Raw genomic sequence first — 17186 nt, forward strand, 5'->3', positions numbered from 1 at the left:
ATCAAGTAAACGCAGTTTATTGAAGGATAAAGTCAGCAGTAAAGTAATGAGTAGTCAGATCCAGTGTCCAGGAACAATCGCTCTTGGTAATGCAGGGACGCTGATGAACAACCCGGTCTCTCGAGATGGTGAAGGTATGAAGGATGTCCAATGCGATCCCCGCAAAGACTCGGGGACCAGAAGATCAGAACCTCCGTGGAAAATGGCAGATTGAAGAGAACTGGAATACCGGATACAGGTTCAACACAGGAAACTCAAAGACAGGCAGGAGACAAGAACACACCAGGAAACATCCACAACAATCTGACAACACAAGACGAAAACTGTGAGCATAAATAGGAGCCACTGATTAGATGCAGGTGGCGCCGTTGATCAGCAGTACTGATCAGTGACCACGCCCACATGCACACATAACAACACAAGGCGAGAAAGAGTCAGTGAATTCATGAACTGTGACAGTACCCCTCCCCAGGAGCACCTCCTGGCGTTCCCAGAAGAACTTACCTGTTGATTGTAATCATCAATAAGGGTGTGATCCAGAATGTTCCTAGCAGGAACCCAATTTCTCTCCTCCGGACCGTAACCTTCCCAGTCCACCAGGTACTGAAATCCACGTCCCCTCCGTCTTGAGTTAAGAATACGTTTGACCGAATACGTTGGTTCCCCGTCTACGAGTCGCGGAGGGGGAGGAACCGGGACCGGGAATCTTGTTCTTGAGTGATGTGATGGGTATCTGGAGTTTGCGAGCCAAGGCTAAGTCCATAAAATTACCTCCAGCCCCCAAGTCCAGTAGTGCTTGGCAATGGTGGGACCGGGTTGCCCATAGCAATCTTACCGGGAGGAGAGTTGAAGATGAGGTCTTATCCATAGAGATCCCGCCCGACAGTAGCCTCATACTTACTGCTGGGCCTGGTCTTTTACGGGACAGGTGTTCAGGAAATGTCCAGCTCCGCCGAAGTAGAGGCATAATCCTTTTGATCTCTGTCTCTCTCTCTCCTCCTGGGAAAGCCGAGCTCTACTCACCTGCATGGGCTCGTGATCTAAGACAGGGCTGACCGTATCGCTGCCACTGGCTTGAGGGCTTTCGAAACTCCTGGGGACCAAGGTCGTGCTTGTCCGTTGCTCCAGGCGATGTAGACGAGTGTCTACCCATAGCGCCAGCTCAATCAGTCCATCTAGGCTTTTTGGAAGATCGAAGGTGAATATCTCCCTCTGGATATGGTCAGCCAACCTATGCAGGAACATGATACACTGTGCTTCCTCGTTCCAGTGGCACTCAGCTGCAAGGGTGCGAAACTCGATCGAGTAATCAAAGACGGATTGGTTACTCTGGCAGAGATCCGCGAGTTGTCGAGTCACCTCTCGTCCCGCGACCGCCTGATCGAATACTCTGATAGTGCTTGGAACGAGGAACAGCACTGATGTTGATTCTCCCACACCACTGTTCCCCACAGAGCTGCATGCCCCGACAACAATGTAAGCACGAAGGCCACCTTCGACTGCTCAGTACTGAAAGTTTGTGGCTGGAGAGAAAAAAACATTGAGCATTTGGTTAAAAACGCTCTGCAAAAGTTCGGCTCACCAGAATAAGGCTCAGGAGTGGGAAGGCGTGGCTCCGGTTGACGGCTGGATGCTGGAAGAGTGGGGGGAACAGGCGGTGGGGTGTGAAGACTCAAATTTCATCATTTAATGTTGTTTTTAGTATTATTATAATTTTTTATTGATATTCATAATCAGTAGTATTATTAATCAGTAGTATTACGTATGTTATAATTTTTATATACATTTATAATCATTTGTAATCATTGTATTTTGTGAATCATGGAGAAGAGACTTTGGGTGAGTGCGTGTTGAAGTTAGACTGAAATGTATGTGCAGTGTTTTCACCAAGCATAGTATAAGGAGATACATTCATATGTTAATGGGAACCACATGTTTCTCTGGTGATGTACTGTTTTAGTTACATAATAATCATGTGTTTCACATCATGTGTTTTTCTGATAATGCAGTTTCCTGGTCAACATATACAATAACTGATAGTCTTTGTCTATGGCAGAGAGATGCTAGTGGTATAAAAACCAAGCCCTTCTGTCCGAAAATCAGGAAGAGATGGAAAGGCTGCTGAATCAAGACCTTCGTTTTATCCATTGTCTCTTCTTCCTATGTCTTATATAAAATAAATAAGAGATCTCTTGGCAAAATCACTGGTGTCTGTTTCCATGAAATCAAACAACAGGGGAAAACAAGATTTTTAAATCTACAGGGTGGGCGCAGTTGGACTTGCTAGGTGTTGAAGCTGTTGGGTGAGCTTGGACACCTGCGCTTCCAAGGCTTGCACTGCTCGTCCTGTAACGGCCAGATTCTCCTCCTGCTGATCCAGCCTAGCTATGCTTCGGGACAGGAATTCACCTAGCTCAGGTGTACTTGAGTCCAAGTACAATCCATGAGTGGTCAGATCATTCTGTTATGGTCAGTAAAACAATGCATTCAATAGCAAGTCAGATCCAGTGTCCAGGAACAATCGCTCTTGGTAGCGCAGGAAAGCTGATGAATAACCCGATCTCTCAAGATGGTGAAGGGATGAAGGATGTCCTATGCAATCGCTGCAAAGACTCGGGGACCAGAAGATCAGAACCTCTGTGGAAGAAGGCAGAGTGAAGAGAACTGGAATACCGGATACAGGTGCAACACGGGAAACTCGAAGACAGGCAGGAGACAAGAACACACCGGGAAACATCCACAACAATCTGACAACACAAGACGAAAACTGTGAGCATAAATAGGAGCCGCTGATCAGATGCAGGTGGCGCCGTTGATCAGCGGTACTGATCAGTGACCATGCCCACATGCACACACAACAAGCTCTCAACTGCTCTCAACTGCAACTCTCACAGCTCTCAACTGCTGTTATCACAGCACTGATTGATTCAAGGGCGTTTCCAAGGAGATTGCAGTTTATACAACTGAGTAAGTGATCACTGTAGCAGGCTTCACCATTCCCTGCCAGTGTTGCTGCGGCTATTTCCCCTGTGTGCTTCAGCATTGAGAGAGCTAATTCCTGAAAGCCCGCTACTTCCTGAAGTGGTAATCTGCGCCTCCCATCCAATGCCTGTAAGTTCTTGTCTGTTCTCACGGGCAAGGCTTACAGAGCCTGTGCAGGGTTTTTCCTGGCTGAAAATGAGGCGGAGGTGGCAAAATCCGATAGCTTGGTACCTCTAGGGGGGTCCGGGGGCATGCTCCCCCGTAAGAAAATTTTGTACATTTTAAAGATAAATGCATTAATCTGGTGCATCTTTTTATGTATAATGACCACTAGAAGGTGAAAAAAAAAAACTTTTTACAAGCATGTATTTATTTATTTTTAGGTATTTTAATAATCAGATAATTTGATTTTATTTAGGCTACAGTTCATAGGGGGCCATGAAATTACAAAACAGTACTAGTAAATTACGTGACTGCTACTTGTGATAGCTTATTTTATAAAAACGGCAGAAGAATTTCGGCTATTGCCTAAGTCAGGCTGGCTCTATGGATATATTTTAAGTAACCTAACTAGTTTGAGAGCCGAAGCTTAAGAAAAACAGTATCGGTACCTGGCTGTGACAAGTGAAGGCACTTCGATGCTGCAGAGAAGGTGCTTCTTGACTTTCGTGCATCTGTGGAGGTTGTGATAACTGACAGGTGATGTTGAAAAGGGGGAGGGGCAGGGGCTCGTGCGCTTTCGCAGAAATTTACCTTGCTCCGTTTGAGACAGTTTAGGTGCTTAAAGCCCTGCATTTCAGCCCGAGCCCGACGTGCCAATATTATTATTATTGACTTATTTATGCCCCTAGGGCCGGGCTTCGGGCCAATTCTCACGTCATAATTCACATGCGGGCCGGGCCTCTGGCTTTTTTTGGGTTCCTTCTTTTTATATTTTTAGACATTAATTAAAAAAATATGAGAAGCTGACGACGACGATAGAAAAACAAACATAGAAAGACATTTCATAACCTCATAACTTTCATAATCTTATAATTACACAGTGACATATATGACTGACATGACAGTCTCATGCACGCACGCACACACACACACACACACACACACGCACGCACGCACGCACACACACAGAAGGTTTCCCATCAGCGCGACCCACGATTCACCTCATGTGCAAATAATGGAGAATATTAAGAGAAAAAATCGCAGATGGCCAACTTAAAACGCAGCGAGAAGAGAGGAGGACTGGGTTAAAACCTTAGGCTACACTGTGGATGCTATTCTTTTTCTCCACGATGCTCTGTAAAAGACTGCTCTAACTTTTCGTTTCATTGGACTTTATTTTCGTTTAACTGTTGGAAACTACGGATGCTTTTCGTTTGATTGGACTTTTATTTTCGTTTAACTGTTGGAAACTACTGGAAAAAAGAATGGCCATGTTCTGTCGTGCATTTTTGAGGTAAGATAACCTGCAAGTTTATTTAATTTAATTGGTTTAGATAGGCTATTGCTCCTTTCGTTTGCGAGCGCTGGTTCGAGCAGCCTGAGCCTGCCTCAGTATTTCAAAAAAAGTTGTTTTACTCACTGTGGTTTAATAAATAATCATTTGTTAAATTAACTGTCTGTGTGATATGCTTGAAGTGTTTTATAGCCTATCTATGGATTGTAGCCAAGTAAAGTAGCCTATTAGCGTTGATTTGAGAGGCTAAATTGATCAAACATGTTGTAGGCTATACTCGCTGTCGGTTCGGCTGCTTGGTCGTCATTTAAAAAAAAAATGCTCCAAAACATTTGTCTAAATTAACATGATAAAGAAATGAAAAGAAACATAACTAACAAAACTGACCTATTTTAATGGCTGCAAATAGGGCAGGCTGCCGCTGTGTAATAATATTAATAAAAAAAACGGACTCGAGTCGGACTCGGGCTGATAATTCTGATGAGCTGTCGGACTTGTGCTTGAGCGTCTCGGGCCAGGGCCGGGCTCGTGCTTATTCTGATGCAGTCGAAATGCGCAGAACGGTTTGAGAATGGAATGGAACCCGGCCGTGAACCCGCTGCGGAATCGTGTCGGTGGAAAAGAGGTATCTAATCATGTGATTCCGTCTTGAGTTTTTGTCGACAGACGGAGGCGGCCCGAAATTTGATGGAGGCGGCCGCCTCACAATTCTATATGCAGGAAAAACCCTGCTGTGGATAGGCCGCCTCATCCCTGCAGGTCCATCAGGCCATAGCACAATAATGGACATGCACAAGGGTAGCCCTCACCGTGAGCTCGTGCGTGAGCTCCGTAGGGGAACCGACCTCGCCCTCTGGGATGTACCGGGAAGGCAATGAAGAATCTTCAGTTTGCTCTGTTTGTTTTCCGCCAGCGGTACCCACATTTTCAATAAAAGAGAAATTTCATCTGTTCCTGGGTCCCAAGAGGGCAAGGTTGGTGTGCGATGCTATGCCTTGCCACCCTCAGCCCCCTCTTCCATCGCCAGCCAACAACCTGATGGGGTTCGAGAACGTGATGCCTTCTCACGCGTCCCCTGCCAATCGGTGGAGTCAGATAAGTGTTGCACCGCACACTCAGACCCCACTTTGGGCTGCTATGCCATCCTAGTCTGGTAACTGCCTTCCACTTTTTTACCCCACTGCGTTTATGTCTGTGGTTCTGTTGATCCCCCTGGCACAGTCTCTGAGAGCCTGGCTAGCGCTCCCCGGCCCATCCAGCTGGCTCATCAGCACCATCAGACTCGGCTATCAGTTCGGCTGACATCCTCCCAAGTTCAGGGGCGTGCACTTAACCTTGTGCTGAACGAGGTTGCCCCTGTGTTACAAGTGGAAATCACAGTCCTACTGGCGAAGGACGCAATAGAGCCAGTCCCTCCAGCCAATATGAAGACTTGCTTCTACAGCCCGTACTTCATTGTACCCAAGAAAGGCGGTGGGTCATGGTCGATCTTGGACCTGCGAGTTTTGAACCGGGCCCTGCACAGGTTCCTGTTTAAGATGCTAACGCAGAAATGCATTTTCGGATGCATCCGTCCAAGAGATTGGTTCGCAGCAATCGCCCTGAAGGACCCGTACTGTCATGTTTTTATCCTTTTCAGAGGCTCCTGGGGCATATGGCATCCGCAGCTGCAGTAACGTCACTCGGATTGCTTCATATGAGGCCGTTTCAGCACTGGCTTCACAGCTGAGTCCCTAGATGGGCGTGGCAGAGCAGCACGCTTTTTGTGACCATCACACCGGCCTGCCTCCAAACCTTCAGCCCGTGGTCAGACCCTTCGTTTTGATGGGCAGGAGTTCCACTAGAATGAGTGTCCAGGCATGCTGTGGTCACCATGGATGCCTCCACCAGTGGCTGGGGGGCCACGTATAAAAGGCATGCAGTTGCAGGGATCTGGACAGGCCCTCAACTGCATTGGCACATAGACTGCCTCGAGTTGTTAGTATTACGTCTTGCACTGGGCCGCCTCATAACGCCACTACGAAGCAAGTACGTGCTGGTTGAGAGCCCACTCCACTTGGAGTGTTGCCTCTTCCTGGTCACACACTTAAGTGTTGTTTTACTGCGCCATTCCCCACCTATGGACCGGATACATGAGCTATCTTTGCTCATAGTGAGTTATCCGTCTAGGCGAACCCTGCTGAGTTCCTCCACACCCTCCGACAGTCGGACGTGACGCAGCGTCCGGTGCCAGGCCTAACACTCATTTGCGTGTAAGATTCATTGAATGAGTTCCATTCATTGGTGGAACCTGTGCTAGGCTGGGTCCCATATGTTGCGATCCCTACGGCGATCCCATGTGTGTATTCTTCCACGGTTCGGCTCCCTCCCTATGGGCATGATGTGGCTTACGCAGCGTTCTTTTCCCTTAGAAAGGACACGCTTTCCCAGTGCTATCCAATAGTTTTCCTTGATGGGTCATGCGGAACAGCAGTAATAGACATCCTCGGCGAAAGCCCTGTCCGATCTTCCGCCCCAGAATAGGTGGCGTTTTACTTGGGATCCCAATACGTAAGTGTTGGGAACAGAGACGTTACGTCCCGTCGCCACCATTGCTGGACCACTGCTGTGCGCCGGGTCCTTGCTCGGATACTCAGTGATAGGGGTGGAGTGGAACGGTACATGTATTCGTATTGAACCGAAACGGTACGGCGTCACGGTTCGGCGCATGAATATACATGGAGAATACATGGTATAAGAATAAATAAAACTCGCGTGCAAATTGATAAATGTAATGCGGAACTACTGTTAGAGACGCGGGTTCTTTAGGGACACCTAATCTGTAACTCCGCCTTAGCTCTGAAGCTCGGTGGCTATAATGAACAGGCTGCAATTTCAAGATTGCAATGCTGGAATATGTTGTGTGTGTGTGTGTGTGTGTGTGCGTGAGGCGCGGGCACGATCGAACAGTAGAAACATAAAAACATACTCCGTCATTTTGTTCTTACAGGACATCATTCAAACTGCAAAGTGTTTACTTATATTTGTGTACACTCGCAATAAAACACAACATTGTGCTTTTGTCAAACTGTAAACTCTTACAGCTGTCACCCAACCAAAATCTTACACACATACACGCACACGCACACACACACACACACACACACACACACACACACACACACACACACACACACACACACACACTGTTTAAAAGCAAAACATATTTATCCAACCCCATTTAAAAACATCTCTGGGTGCCATTTTTTGGACATTCATCATATTGCATTGGTTTTCATGTCTTGTCCTCAAACAGGACTAATCTGTTTATTTTTAAGTTACACATTCTACATTGATTAAAAAAGAAAATCAAATGTGTTTTTAATGGTAGTATTATTTTATACAGAAATAAATTATTTATAATTCAGATGAGAATAAAGTTAGTGTTAATTAAAATTAAGGAAAACAAATATATTGATCTGAAATATAGCAAATTAATTTTAAATTCATTCAGGTACAATTAGCAAACATATCTCAAGGTCTTTTTGTCTTTTTATTAATTTAATTAATAAACTAATTATATAAAACTATTGTCAATGCACTACATGCCTTTACTTTATTAATAAAACTTATTTAAAAATACAAGGTTTTAAGACATTTATTTTCCTTTGGTGGTACAGCCTGAGACATGCAAAAAAAAAAAAATGCCTTCTGCATTTTTGTTTTGCTTTTCCCTCCAATTGTACCGAACTCGTACCGAACTGTGATGTCTGAACCGAGGTATGAACCGAACCGTGACTTCTGTGTACCGTTCCACCCCTACTCACTGAAAAACAACTGGTGCTTGCATCCGCTTCCTATTTATACCCGCGCTACGGGGCGGAGTACGAGATGCAAATTTCGCACACCAATGTGCATTCTGTTTACACTCGAAGATGATTGGAGCTCTCTGACGTGATCCCAATACACTGTGACATCGACGTAATGTCTCCGTTCCCCCCTTCAGGGAATGAGGCTCAATTTTGTTTTGGGTTTTTTCTGTTGTCTTTCTTTCTATAAGTTGCCAGATAAGGATCCACACCTGTCTTAAATTTGGGAATGTATTTAAGATGTCTGTTCTTTGTTGGAGCAGGAGTATTATCCCTATCCAGCAGTTATCCTGGACCTTCATATTGTTTTTCTATTCATTGTTTGCTTATTTACTGTTGTATGTCTATTTTCTTTATCGTTTAACCCCTAGACTTAAATAAATATTTTGTTTCATATATTTTTGGACTCTGATCCCTTTATTTTGTTACTTCCTTGAGCCAGAATGTGACAATATAATGTAACAATGAATGTAACCGAGATGTTCTGCTGTTGTTCATAAATGCGTCATTGACAAATAAAGCTTCAAAAAAGTGTTTTTTAAATATCTTTTTAAAATTAATGTCATGCATATATATCAGTCACAAATAATGTGTTTGAACAAGTTTCAGTTGTTAAATAACATTTCAAAGTGTTTAAATTCATTTTTGACTGTTTTTATGTCAGGCGGTACAACCAGATAGTTTTATGTATAGACATGGAAAGTGTACCAAACTACCCATCCTTGAAATTAGCAGTTTTTCTATTATTTGAGAGAAATCTACAAACCTTTTCACTCGGCCACAGGGATCAGTTGGGCTCCTCTGGATGATGCATTATCATGCTTACTGTTACCTTGTCAATTCATAATAAAAGTGCCATGTTTGCAGTTGTGCCACCCTGACATACAAATTGCTGGACAAAAGTTCTTCAAATATCTTAACAGCTTTGAAACTCCTGATATTAATGAAATTATATTAAAAGGAAATAATGCCCTTGGGCACAACAATTTACAGTTTTTATAAATATGAAAGCTGGTGTGGATTTTAGCGTACGCAGACTCTAAGATCAAATCTGTGCATAACCACGTTTTATAAATGAGGCCCAGCATTTGATCACTGCATTTATGAAAAATCATAAAAATTTTAACAAGTGTTTTTTTTTTCAACATTGCATATCTAATCAACTCCAAACACATTCATTATTATTTAAATTGAGCGCCCCCTACTGGCCTCAGTAACACCTCTTCCAGCAGTTATAGTTTTCCCAGGAGTCTCCCACCCAGGTGTCTTGGGCTACAGGGTGATATCAGTCATTAAATGCATTACTGTCTTTGGAAGGCTTTTGTCTTTCAAACACATTAAAAATGACAAATTCTTATATTTTCATATTTACATGCAATGCAGGGATTCACCATCTTTTTTGTCAGCTGAACCTTTTTGACCTAATATATTTACTTAAATACCTCCTGAGATTTTAAGTTAATAAAATTAGGTCAATAATAAAATTAAGTCAATATTAATAATAAAGAATAATAAAATTAGGTTGACAGTTCACTAACGTTGGTGGTCACATGACATGCAGGTCAACAAATTTTAGTATTTTTAGTAAGTGTTTTACTTTGGTTGTTTTTTTTGTTTGTTTTTTTTTTTTTTAAATGATCATTTAATTACTTAATATTTTTTTTATTAAACTCACAAACCCAGTCTGGGAACCCCTGACGTAATGTAATATTAAATGCACTTCATGTTATTGATAACAAAGAATGGAATATATTTTCTTTCTTTCTCTCTTTTTTTTTATTTTTTTATCAATATGGTACATGATTATGCTATTCAAATCAATGTGATAAACGAGTTAGGTAAAAAGTCTAAAAGTAATCAAACAGTAGTCAAATTACCTTAAATGTGTAATGTAATGCATTACGTTACTAACTTCAATTTTTGTCCTGTAATTTGTTATCAGTATTAATGGACTACAATTAGCACTGCTTCTAATTTGATGCTAAAGCAGTTTGACGTGTGAACACTAGAGGTCAGCAGAGAGCCCGATCTCATACAAATCTACACACTAAAGTTATAGCTCATTAGCAGTTCCTCTTTTCCAAAGCTATATACTTTACAAACAATCTTATGTTGAACTAAAATTAAGGGTAAATAAAATTACAAACACATTAAACTTTTAATAAAATTAAAATTTAACACTCATAAATTCTCTGAGATGAAAGTGGCCTGTACTTCTTTATCAAACCCTTTGCATCTTGAAGCTGCTGATAGTGTAAATCAGAGGCACTTATTTTAAGCGAGCATGTTTCTGCATCATCATGACCCTGTCAGTCTGCTCCCTGAACTCTGAGCCAGTCCATTGAAGAGACACATTGTTTCTTAAGGCTGTTCTCTGAGTCTGTGTAGGAGAGACTGAGAGCAGCGTTACACTGAAGCACAGCACTGCTGCCGAAAGACATGGGTAAGCTCAGCATTTCTACTCTTTAAAAGGGACGTTTCGCCCTATTTTGTAAATGATTTGAATGAACAATGTTATCTGTAGTTTGATCAACTTAGAGACACTGGGATATACTTGTATATCCAGCAGCTCCATATACATATATAGATATTTGAGAGTGTCTGAATGTCACTGATACTAAATTCCTGCACAGGAGAGTTTATCATAACTAACTTTTCGTTGATTCATAATTTTAGCTCAGCGTGTTTTGATCAGCTTGTGTTTTAGTGGATGTATGAAGTCAGTTCCTCACACAGGTGTAGATCATAACTTTAACTATGAACATCATTCACTACCAATGCTTTTTGAACAGCATATATGTCTTATAATTTCAAAACTAATGTGAAATATTTAGCTTGTGCTGTATTTCTTGAAAATGAAATGGCACTTTGTTTGATATTTGGATATGTCTTAGAATAAATGTGAATGATATCCAAGTTTGTTTGTTTTTTACCTCAATGGAATAAAAATATTTAATTAGGAATCGATAAGAATTGGAATTGTTAAATTTCCAATTAAAATGTAATAGTGCCGTTTCTGAATATCTCTGCTGGATATTAGACTTCAAGTTTTTCTTTATCCTTGTGTCTGTAGTAATTCAAAGGATATAGTTTTTCATTAAGTTTAACCAACTTTACATACACTGCTGTTCAAAAAGTGTGGGGTCTGTAAGATTAAACAATAATAATAATTTTGCTCACTATCTAAGGCTGCATTTATCTGATCAAAAATAGAAATATTGTGAAATACTTTTGCTGTTTAACATTTATTCCTGTGATCAAAGCTGAATTTTCATAATCATTACTCAGTCTTCAGTGTCACATGATCCTTCAGAAATCATTCTAATATAATTTCTGATTAATATTATCAATGTTGAAAACAGTTGTGCTGCTTCATATTACAATTACAGAAATGTCTCACTGCTTAATGTTTTATAATATGGCACTGCTGAGTCACACTAGGGTTGAGTATCGTTTGAATTTTAATGATTCCGATTCTTATTGATCCCTATTATAAAATATATATATATATATATATAAAAACGTTTATATCATTTACATTATTCTAAGTTTAATTGCAAAATATTTCATTGTAACTGAATACCATAAACAAAAATCAACATGCTAAAGAATAATTAAACAAGGAACATTAGTCTACGTTTTAAAAATACCTTAGCAAAAACAACTAACCTAACTAGTATAAATTTCAAGCATTAAAGACAATGAACAAATAAACAAATTAGCAATCACACAAATAAATACAACTGAACAAAGATACGATTGAAATAAAGTGTTTTAAGATTTTTGTAATCAAATGTAAAATAATACCACATTTATGAATAAAATATACATTATAAATATGGTTACAGAAGTTATTCAATCAAGAACTGTCTTTTGTTGTTTGATTAAAGCTGCAGTCTGTAGTTTCTCCTCTTTGTCGCCATCTCTGTTCGAAATCTGCAATTGCAGTTATTTGCGGAATTATCAACTTTACTTGGGTTGTACATCGGCATGAAACAGCGCGGATGAATCCAATGTTTTGAGGAGAGTGAGCGGCTGTCAATCACCGCGCCGGTGTGGATACGGGCTTTCAGAATCACAGAATATACTTTTTAGAAGTATGACCAATATTAGAATTTTCAACGGAAAATGACGTCTGAACAAGTAAGTAACATCCACTTTTGTTCTGATCAACTAAGGGGAAAAAGCATTGCAGTAAATCGTGCCGATTAAATCTAACGATCGCATCATATCATGTCAAACCGTGCAAATCATAGAAGAGCAGTTATTTTCATAGCTGTCAACCCTCCCGTTTTTTCCGGGTTTCTCACGTATTTTAGCTCTTTTCCCGCTGTCTTCCCGTTTTAGTATTTTCCCGTAAAATATCCCGTATTTTTACGCTCTGATTGTGTTAACTCAGAACACGCAACTATCTGTGTCTGTGAAGTGGCTTGCACTTGGGTTGCTAGACCTCCAGTAAAGCAGGTGGCAGTGTACAGACAGTAGCTTAGGCTTCTATCGAAGAAGAAGAAGAAGAAGACAGTCGCAGCGGCACGGACGCGGGAGGAAGAGAGGGCCCACGTCACTCCTCTGTTCATCTCTCTGCACTGGCTACCTCTCGCTGCTCGCATCAAGTTCAAGGCACTGACGCTTGCTTACAGAACTATCACAGGCTCAGCTCCCTCCTACTTTCACTCACTCCTACGAGTCTACATCCCTACCAGACACCTACGATCGGTCAACGAGCGACGTCTCGTGGTTCCATCACAGAAAGCCACAAAATCACTTTCCAGAACATTCTCATTTACAGTTCCATGCTGGTGGAACGCTCTCCCCACCCTCATCCGGAATGCAGAATCCCTGACAACATTCAAAAAACAGCTGAAAACCAATCTCTTCCGTGAGCACTTAACCTTATAAAAAAAAAATAAAAAATAAAAAAAATAAAAAAAAATCCTTTCCCTTTGAAACATCACTTATCAGGCTTATGCTACTCTGAATAATACCAGAACTTCGTATTTTGAGCACTTCCTGCGTTGTTGTTGCTTTTGCCTCTTTATGATGACTCGCTGAACTTAGTCCTAATTTGTAAGTCGCTTTGGATAAGGGCGTCTGCTAAATGACTAAATGTAAATGTAAATGTAAGAGGGAAAAAGTAGCGGGAAGTGAACTTCAAGGAGAGTAGAGTAGATGAGTGTGATGTGCAATGATGGATCAGGACGCCGACGGCCAAAATCACAGAATTAACCACCAATTCTTTGAGTTCTTTCTCACTCTGTCTCCCAACATTAAGCTAAAACACGTTGTAACAAATGAAAATGTGTAAGTAATGTTTACTTTGTTCATAAATAAAGCACTTTAAACATATCCATTGGTCTGTAATTCTTTCATATATATTGTGTAGTTATAAACTCTTTAGACTGTTAATGATTATTGGGTTTTTTTAAAGTTTGTTTTTTAATCGTGTAAAAAAAAAAATCCCTTATTTGGGGGATGGATTCTGGGAAATCTCCCATATTTTCAATGTTCAATGTTGACAGCTATGGTTATTTTATACAAACAAATAACAATCATAGTGCTATGAAATAAACGGTGTATGAACGGAATCCCTGTTATGCATAAACGTGTTATAATATAATATAAACATCTTACGACAGGAACATTTTTACTTTACCGATCTGATTCAGATCCAATACTTGACAACGGAGGAGGCGGGTTTGATTTTCTTGGAGTAGAGGTGAATTGCTCCCTCTCATAGCTAGCACAAGATAATTCATATTTACCATAATAGCAAAACGAGAAAGGCACAACAAAGGAAACTCCGTAACTGTGTAAATTAAGCGACCAAGTGTGCTACTATTATTACGTAATTAAACTATTGAACTGTCTTACCTGTCTAGCAGAAATAAAGCCGTCTCTGCGTCCGTTTTGAACCCCTTTAAAACACGGAGTTCACGCCATCTTTCAAAAGCCCTGCCGATGTGTATCCTTATCTGGTTGCAGTCTCTTTTTTCTCTAGCCACTCCGAAGTCCGAAGTCTTTTGGGTTTTACAACTGGTGAATCTCCAGTTGTCACTGGTGATTGTCGTTTGAAACATTCTGGATCCGCCATAAGTTTAATTATTTCAAGTGCTGTGAGAAAAGGCTATAAATCTCCACCTCGAACATCCTCACACGCAATATAGCCTACTAGCCGAGACTCCTCCTTTATGTGGACAGATGTGACGTAATGACGCAAAGACATGCTCGAATTTCCCGCGGAAATCCACCAGTACCACTGGAATTAAAAACATTATTAAAAGCTTACCGATTTGAATCGAGCTACAGCAAGCAGAGAGAACTTGAACACTGGCTGGTTATGTTTTTGTTTTGTTTTCATATGATACGTATCATATGATACGCAGTTTATGGCGTGTAATATGCACGCCCTCCTCACCCCTAATCCTACCCAAGGGGTTTACAGTGCGTATCATTTGAACGCAAAAACTCGTTTTGGCGTATAAATGATACAAGAAATATCATTCGTGCTATAGATACGCAGTTTCATGAGATCGTGTTGGATTTTAAACCTGGAAGATGAAAATAGTGAAAAAAAAGAAGAAAATTAACCAGTTTTCTCCTATACAATTACAATTATTGGATGCTAACATTGTCTTCTATGATGTGTAACACAAACACCTCTGTTAAAATGACTTTAGTGTTTTATGACCCTTTAAAATATTTAGCTAAGTTTGCAAATCTTAATACAGTTAAAAGACTTCTATTGTTTACTTCTGTTGTTTACACCTTCATGTTGTTCCAAACACATATGACTTTTGTTCATCGCAAATTCATTATTTTTAATCTCCCATAATTTTTGTCCATCTACTGAAATTCCACTCAACCAAAATATTCTAGCTCAAGAAATGCATAAAGACAAATGATTTATTTTATACTTGAGAAGTAATTACTTGTCTAAAACCTCTCAGATCATATGGATTCCTTTAACAATGTATGTATGCACTTGACGTTAAAAAACTTTGTGTTCTAAAAATGAGTGAATGAGTCTTATGGGTTTGTAACATCATAAGGGTGAGTAAATGATGACAAAAATTACATTTCTGTCTTAACCAATGTTTAAAACATTTTTACACATCAAATGATCTAACAATTATTTCTGTTATGTAAAGGTTAATTGTGAGGATTAACCCTGACAACAGCAAGTGCTCCTCAAAGTTCCAGGTCAGCAAAAGAAGTGGGAAGAACCAGAGGTGGGAGTAAGTCACACATGTGCAAGTCACAAGTAAGTCTCAAGTCTTAACCTTCAAGTCTCAAGCAAGTCCGAGTCAATTTTGTGAAAAGCAAGTCAAGTCAAGTCAAGTCACTGCTTTATGTCAAGCAAGTCAAGTCAAGTCATAGCTTGGGTCACAAGTCACTGGCAAGTCATACAAACGTTTGATGATTTCACTGAATTTATATATTAAAATAATTTAAAACTACATAAGCTGTGGACTATGGTTTTATTTGCAACATTTTTTTTTTAAATATGCATTTCCACATACAGCTGAGTGGTTACTACAATAAAAAATAAATAAACATTTCAAACTACATAGCCTAAAATGTAAATGTAACTGAAATTAGGCCAACATTAAAGCATGAAAAATAAATATGCCTCAAACATTGCAGAAGACCATTAAAAGGTATTAAACAATTCACAATTCAAGTATAATGGTTCCTATGCCACCAAATGGCATTCTTCAAACTGGCATCCCCTTTATGGAACATGAACACATCCCAACAAGTTAGATCTTTCCTTTTTAACAAAAGAATAACAAGAAAAAAACAGTAATAATTGAATTGACACAAAACTTGCACCTGTCAATCAGGTGGATTGACTATTGTACATTATTAATCTGTGTGAGTGAGTGATTTATTAATATTTGTGAATGAATGTGTGTGCATGTGTATGTGTGAAAAGTGTATTGTTTGCATGTCCATGGTTGTGTTTGACTGTGTGTGTGTGTGTGTGTGTGTGTGTGTGTGTGTGTGTGTGTGTGTGTGAGAGAGAGAGAGAGAGAGAGAGAGAGAGAGAGAGAGAGAGAGAGAGAGAGAGAGAGAGATTTGATTGAGTGTGATTGATTCATTAATATTTGTGAGTGAATGTGTGTGCGTGTGTATGAGTGAAGAGTGTATTGTTTGTTTGCATGTGTGCATGGTTGTGCTTGCAAGTTTGAATTTTTGTTTTGTGTATTTGTGTATGCATGGTTCGGTTCGAAAGTCTGTATGTTTTTTTTCTTTGTGTGTAGGTGTCTTTTTACAATCTTTTAGTGGTATTAACTAGCGATTTCTTTTTACTTACTCTATGCCCTATATACTAGCGGTATAAGCTAAACAGTTTTTAGAGATAAAACTCTTTACATTCGATTATCATGAAAACAAATCCCAGACAACGGTAGACTGTACCTATGCATTATTAATTATTATTAAATTACAGTTAGATTTTTTTTATATTTCTTTTAACATTCAAGGCAACCCTGGGATAGCAGACAAAATTGGTAGCATATAACTAGACAGTACAAAGGGATGCATGCAGGTAAGAAAAAACTGGAATATGGCATATTTTAACATATTTTAACCTGATTTTCATTTTCAAGAAAATTTGAATGTATGTAAGGGATTATTCAGATCATAAAAAAAAATCATTAATCCAAGGCACTCGAATATTATTAAAAATATATAGAAAGCCTTTATTTCATCATGGCTTTAATATTTTAAAAAAATGGGTGACAAGTACTTGCACAACTATGCGTTGTGGCTAATGAGCCTTTGTCAGGGTGTGTGACCAAAGCCCCTTTCACACAGAGATTCCAGAAAATACACGGATAAAGTGACCCAAGATTTGACCCGGGTTCGTTTGATTTAGGTTCATTCACACTGCCAGT

Source organism: Leuciscus leuciscus, assembly GCF_965113295.1.
Source record: "Leuciscus leuciscus genome assembly, chromosome: 8".
Taxonomy (NCBI): domain Eukaryota; kingdom Metazoa; phylum Chordata; class Actinopteri; order Cypriniformes; family Leuciscidae; genus Leuciscus; species Leuciscus leuciscus.